The sequence below is a fragment of the Giraffa tippelskirchi genome, chromosome 13 (genome assembly GCF_054371585.1).
Source record: "Giraffa tippelskirchi isolate mGirTip1 chromosome 13, T2T-mGirTip1v1.2.pri, whole genome shotgun sequence".
Taxonomy (NCBI): domain Eukaryota; kingdom Metazoa; phylum Chordata; class Mammalia; order Artiodactyla; family Giraffidae; genus Giraffa; species Giraffa tippelskirchi.
In genome coordinates, this window is record NC_137287.1 from 148,790 (window position 1) to 154,056 (window position 5,267).

Sequence of the window (5,267 nt, forward strand, 5' to 3'; positions counted from 1 at the left end):
GAGGAGCTGCTGCAATGAGAAGCCTGCACACCACAACTAGACAGTAGCCTCCTCTTGCCACAACTCGAGGAAAGCCCATGCAGCAAGGAAGACCCAGCACAGACAAGAATGAACAGCTAATTAATTAATCAGTTAATTAAAACATAGCCCAGTAAGTTCTGGGGCACAGCATTTCTCGCCCACCTATTTGTATACCTCACAAACATCCTGATCTAATAAATCACTTCTTATCTATCACTTTGTTTCACTAAATTGTTTTCTACACTGAGACAAAAAGAACCATGGTACCAGAGCTCTTTGTCGCCCCCTGAAACAACACCAAATGGTTTCAAAGGGGTGAGGGGACTTGGGCCTGGCAGGACAGAGGAGGGGCCTGGCCAGCCAAAGCATGGTTCCCATGGCAAATTTGAACATGGCCTGCATTCCAGGTGAGAGCAGTGCTAAACCAATCCCAGAATGGTGCCTGAAATTTGTATCACGATCCGGTTTTAGATTGTATTTCTACTCGATCTGTTGCTCTCTTAAAAATAGAATACAGCATGGCAATTCTGGCTATTTCAGTTCTGGTTAATCAAGATTTTAGTGCACTAAGATTTTACTGGCTAATTAGAATTAATTATAATTTGGGGATATTTAACCGTGCTATCAAGCAAATTTCACTGTTGCAAATGGAGAATGAAATAAGTCCCCATGACTCGAGCGATCTGTTCATGTTCAGTGACTTGAACTGAGTTAAGTAGCGCGGTCAGTCGGGCTGCCTCTGCAGCTTCTTCCAGAACCACTCCCTGAATTCTGGGAGAGAAAGGCTGTCAGAGGTCAAGGGAAGAATGAAAGACAAATGGACCAGCCCCCAGGGCTCTGCAGCACAGGTTTTTCCAGCAATGTGAGCAGTCACGTCCACCCCAGGCGGCTGGATCCCAAGCCCCTCAGGGCCAGTCCACCTTTTGTCCTGGTTTATTTGAATTTATGCAGAAAAGAGTTTTCCCTGGCTGAGAAGTCCTGTTTGCCTGCACACTTCTTTACAGACAACTCCCTCTGGTTTTTTTTCATCTACTCTTGAGTAATTCCTGGGAATAACATAAAGAGACATAAGGGACCTTCACCTGGACACAGGTCCAGCATTCCCTCTGATGCGCTTCACTAAAATAAGGTGAGAGCAGAAGCTGGTGTATTTTTAGATGAAATTTCATTGGGAAATAGTTTCTATTTTATCTGTAATCCTCTGGCTAGTGTTTAAAACCAGTATTTATTATGCTGCCTAAGAACTTTGGAATAAATGGGTTTTAATAAAGAAAAGCTATTTTAGAGTTCTCTTTTGTAAGAGAGGCTCAGCAAGCAAGAGGAGTGGAGAGGATACTAACAGAGGAGGAGACCCCGTAGGGCCCAGAGGCCGCAGCCAGGAACCAGACAAAAGTGAACCCAGGGCAGCAGACAGCTGAGCCCACGCCTGGGCCTCCCGGGAGCAGAGAACTCAGCAGCTCCGCAGCAGCCTCAAGTGTGCGCCGGCCGGTTTACAGTCCTGCACTGTGCGCGCTGCCCCCGCCTCTGCCTCTTCCTTCCGCGTTCATCTCCCAGCCCCTCTCCGACGCTCCCTCTTCCTTTGTGAAGCTGACGCACACGCCTTTTGTTCTACAGCCGTAGTGAAATGCCTGGTCTCGGTGTCAGGTGGCAGTGTGCGTGCCTCAGGCACCCTGCGCACTGTGTCTCCTTTTGCCTAGTTCTACCCACAATGGCCGCCGACCGTCGCTCCCACTGTCAGTCCTGTGAGGTGTGGCTTGAACGGGGTCTGAGCAGGAGTGTTTACACCCCAGCTGTATTGCTTTCCGGAGTGTCTCGACTCAGTAAAAGGGTAGAGAAAACGCTAATGGTGCTGATTATGCTCAATACTGTGTTGAAGCCAATACACCCAACAGCACAAGAAAACGGAGGAAATATTCTTTTAGTATTAGAAAACTAAAATCCAACTCAGGAAAGAAGTCACTGACAAGCAAGCATAATCAGGCTGAATTTTGTGGCTTCATTTTTGTCTCATCCATTAAGGCAAAAAAAAAAAGGAAGAAATCCACCAACGTATGGCAAGGACTCTTGCTGGTCAGCTATAAGCATAGGTTACCGATAGATACGAGTTCTCCAAAAATCGACAGAAGTATTCTGGGAGAGTCAACTGGTTGTTTGGAACTTACAACGAAGAGTACTGTGTGTTTTTAAAATTATTTTTAAACTGTGTTTCCAGACTCTTCACCAGAATGTGCGTTAGGCTTGTGCACACACGCGTGTGTGCGCGTTCTTTCTGAGGTCTGGCTGTTAGACGGCCAAGTCCAGACGCAAGGAGATGGACTCACTGCATGAGGCCCCCATTTTTGCATAGATTTTTGGTGATTTTCAGCGATTCTATTTGACTCATTATAATTGTGGCAAGCTGTGCATTGACTCCGCAAATGCCCCGTGGTCCATGCTGAGCACATCATGGCCACGGATGCTGTCCTGGTCCTTGGGAGGTGGGACCGGCTGGGACCCCGGGAGGGCCACGGCAGATTCCCAGGTACTTGTGGAAAACCAAGAGCCGCTAGACGGCCTCCTTCTCCTCAGCAGCCTCTAGGAGACTGGTCGCCAGTGACCCATCCCTGCTCGTTCAGCGTCCGAGCTCTCCAGGGCGCTGTGGGGGCCGCAGTGGCTGAGCCCTCTGCCCCTGGCCTTGGACCTGCTCCGCTCCACGCCTGGCCTCGCTCAGGAGCCTCGCAGGCCCTGCAGCTGTGCCTCAGGGGTCTGGTGCTTCCACAGACATTTGGGTCTGTCTGGGCTGGGGGAACATGGGCTCGTGGGCACTCCTGAGGGCGCGGAAGGCTGACCCTGGGGACAGGTGATTCGCGTCTGCCCGGATACAGTGTGGGTGAGTGGCTAGCCTGGGCTGGGCGGGCCGCCTCCCCGGAGCAGGGCTGGAGGACCTGGATGATTTTGCCCCGGACTGTTTGCCCAAGCTGCTTCTGAATGGAACCCCCTCACATAGGACACAACGGGTGCGTCTGTGACAATGGGTCTAAGTGATATCCCAGGGACATCAAACAGGGGTGGCAGTGTGGTGGGAAGATTGGGCAGCCACGTGCAGCAGTCCCGTGGCCAGTGTCCTCTCAGCGTCGGCCTGCCGTGTGCGTGTGGGCCAGGCGGAAGAAGAGAACAGGCTTTCAGATCACGTTTGGATCTTCCTTGGAATAAAGAGGCCACCAGTGTGGCCTCCCGTTCAGCTCCCTTCACAAGCCCTCCCTAACTGTCCACCATCCAAACAGAGAGTGCTGCTCTCCAGACATAATTAAATAAAAATAAACATTGATGGGAACATTACAGGACATACACTTGCTGCCCTCTTTCTGAAGCTGGAACCATGATGGATGACCCATTGTTGGATTATTACAAAAGGTGGATCAGCTTATGAATTTCAATGGAATGTAAAATATCATCAGTGAGCACAGTCAGCTTAATGGTTCATAAAATGACAGCTTGATTGCTGACATGAAAGGTCTAGGAGGGCCTGGCCTTTCCCAGCAACCTTGGCCGGAGAACATGAATTTTCTCAGGAGACTTTGTTTCTTCTGTCCCACCCCTGGAGTTCTGGGGCCTCCGGAATCTGCATTCTATACAGGACGTGTGTCTCGGACAGCGACGTGGCTGCATTTTGGGCACAAATTGCAGATGACCAGGCTGGCTCAGCTGCTCCTACGTGGGACTCAGGCCTCCTGGGCAGGTGACACACTCCCTCGGCAGTGCAGACGTTTCAGGTGCAGGGGAATTGACACCTGGACACAGGCTGTACATGGTTTACATCACAGCCTGTTCACACAGAGCAGGTGTTAAGACAACAGGTTGGTTTTGGATGGACCTTCAGCGCACCTGCTGCGTGAACTTGGGTGGTCACCTCCCTTCCATCCCCAGAGCTGGGGTGTCACCTTGTACTGCAGAGAGCATCACAAGGCACAACATAAGGGGATGACAAGCCTCACTGAGGCAGCCCAAGGGCAGGCGGTCACTGCGAGCGTCCCTCGCAGGCTCCCCTGGAGACCCCTGCCCCCCTGTTGTGCTCTGCTCACATCTCAGCCCAGAGGCTGTGGTGGAGGGTGTGGTCTGCAGGGCAGAAGACCTGGGTCCAGGAGGTCTTACCCGGTGACAAGATCAGAAAGGTGAGACTTGACGTTAACTGGTAGACTTTACGTGAACTGGCTGTGGTTCAAGGTGGACATTGAGGCAGAATTGGAGATGGTGCAGTGGGTTTCCTGGAACATGCAAAAGCTGCCTCCTGAGGAGGGTCGAAGTGGTCAGCTCTTCTTAGCATCCTGAGGACTGAGGGCTACCATGAGGACAGGAACAGGGCAGAGATGCTGATGAAGTGTTCCAGTAGCAGCAGCTGCCTTGGAATAGTCACAGATGTGGCCAGTGTTGTTTGTCATTCCCATGATTAGGTTCAGCTGTGTAAACAGAAACCCAAAATAACAGTGGCTAAAATAAGTCAGAAGTGTATTTTATTTCATGTAAAGGAAGCATGGAGATTGGCATTCCCAGGTCACGTGAATTCATACCAGGATCACTAATGACCAAGAATGCCTCTACCTTGCTGCTCATGACTTCCCTTCTCTCTCCCAAAGTGGCTGCTGGAGCTCCAGCCTTCACATCTGACCACTCCCCAACTTCAAGGAGATTTCCAGAAGCTCTCAGACACTACTCCTGCTTACACATCTTCATCTCCAACTTACCTGCTGCCCTGCAGCAGAGTCTGGAAAATGCATCTATGGTTCAGGTGACCAGGACTTCCCCGGACATCCAGTGGCTGAGATTGTACTCCCAATGAATTCAGGGAGCCCAGGTTTGATCCGTGGTCAAGAAACTAAATCCCACATGCCAAGACTAAAGATCCTGCATGCCACAACTAAGACCTGGTGTAGCCAAATAAAATAAATAAATTTCCAAAAACTTAAAACAAGAAATGGGTCAGGTGGCCAAGTGCCCACCGGAAAGGCAGGCGGTCGTGTCTAGGCCACACCCTGCACTATGACAAAGCGGCGACATACGGAGTGTTTGCCTGAGTTCTGTGAGTCACTTTAGCAGATCGCTGAGCACCTCTATGACAAACCTAGACAGTGTATTAAAAAGTAAAGACATTACTTTGCTGACAAAGGTCCATCTAGTCAAAGCTATGGTTTTTCCAGTAGTCATGTATGGATGTGAGAGTTGGGCTGTAAAGAAAGCTGAGCACCGAAGGATTGATGCTTTTGCACTGT

The 5,267-nt window shown here is 50.4% G+C and overlaps 1 long non-coding RNA gene across 1 annotated transcript; it reads right to left on the reverse strand.

The window, feature by feature from the left end:
- Positions 1-1,227: 1,227 nt before the first annotated feature.
- LOC145531025 (uncharacterized) lies at positions 1,228-5,037 on the reverse strand. Its single transcript, XR_014072124.1, has 2 exons — positions 4,743-5,037; positions 1,228-4,457 (listed from the first exon to the last, which is right to left on the reverse strand). It is a non-coding gene; the product is annotated as an uncharacterized LOC145531025 (long non-coding RNA).
- Between the last annotated feature and the right edge of the window lie 230 nt (positions 5,038-5,267).